General features: G+C 43.2%; 1 pseudogene; it reads left to right on the top strand.

Moving 5' to 3' along the window:
- Positions 1–325: 325 nt before the first annotated feature.
- LOC133707866 (nifU-like protein 1, chloroplastic) overlaps positions 326–1,392 on the top strand; it is a 6,023-nt pseudogene continuing 4,956 nt past the window's right edge.

Here is a 1,392-nt window from a genome sequence, read left to right on the forward strand (position 1 = left end):
ATGCCTGAGTTCCCCACTAAGTTTACAACTAAGTCCCTTGGTCTAGTTGAAACTCTAGGAGCCATGCCTGTTCCAAAGGAGGTGATGATGTTAAAAGAGTCCAAGAATCACTACTAGAATTTTGGCCTTAGACATCATGACAATTACATCGGTGAGGAATACACGCGATGTAAAAAAATGTCATTAACATCGATTCCTCAAATACCGATTTCTATGCATATTACTGACATCGATTTTTACTGTTGACCGATGTCTACGATTTGATTCTGAAAATTAAAAAAAACGCGGAAAAGACTAAGTTAAAAATTTCAACACGGGGGAACAAAATTTTCCTTTCCCTCACACTTAGGTCAGTTTTCCCACTCTCTCTGGCAGCCCATTTCATCCTCACTTTATCTCCGAAAGAACTGGTGACCCATCTCTCTGGCTCTTCCCCAAAACCCTAGCCCTCTCCTCCTTCCTCTCTCGCTCTCTTTTCATAGCCACCACCGCCTCCCTCTCCTCCGCTCACTCCCGCTACTGTCTCTCCTGCGCCATTGCCTCCGCAAGCAAGCTCTCTCTCTCTCTCTCTCACACACACACACACACTTTCTCTCTCTAAAACCCTCTCCGTTTGGTTTTAATTTGGGTTATTCATGGTTTGATAAATTAAGGCCTGGATTTGGATGCAAATCCTTTCGGTGGGTATTTAGTTCCTTCTGATTTCTCCTGGTTGCCCAAAACCCCAATTCCTTCTTCTCAAATCCCAGCGAAATCCCATCAATCCCCATAACTTATGCTTGTAAAACGGTGCCGTCTAGCTCCTCAAAGAATAATCTTTCTCTATTCAGCCATTAGAGCTTCGAACGCAAGCGCTGCCGCCGAGTCTTCTTCTGCTTCTCCGGGACTCTACTCGGCCAAGCAATTTGAGCTCACAGTTCCCAACATTGACTTGGTTCTCGAGGACGTCCGCCCCTAGCTCATCAACGATGGTGGAAACGTTGACATTGTGTCCGTCGAAGACGGCGTCGTTTCTCTCAAGCTCCAAGGTGGGATTTCATTTCTGTTTTGTTTTCCCAATTCTGAGTTTTGGGTTCTGTTAATTCCAAATCATACATGTAATTTGATCATGAAATAAAGTTAATGTTTTAGTTTTAGTTTGTGGTAATGAGAATCTGTAATTTAAAGGAATTGACCTGAAATGTTGAAACAGGGGCTTGTGGAAGCTGTCCTAGCTCAACAACCACCATGAAAATGGGGATTGAACGAGTGCTTAAAGAAAAGTTTGCAGATGCACTCAAGGAGATTCAACAAGTCTTTGATGAAGAAAACAGAGAGACCACAGTTGAGGTGAGAGCTTTTGATTTCTCGACATGTTTATACAGTGTCGATGGATTTTCGTGAGGAGTTTAA

This window comes from Rosa rugosa, chromosome 5, assembly GCF_958449725.1.
Source record: "Rosa rugosa chromosome 5, drRosRugo1.1, whole genome shotgun sequence".
NCBI classification, from domain to species: Eukaryota; Viridiplantae; Streptophyta; class Magnoliopsida; order Rosales; family Rosaceae; genus Rosa; species Rosa rugosa.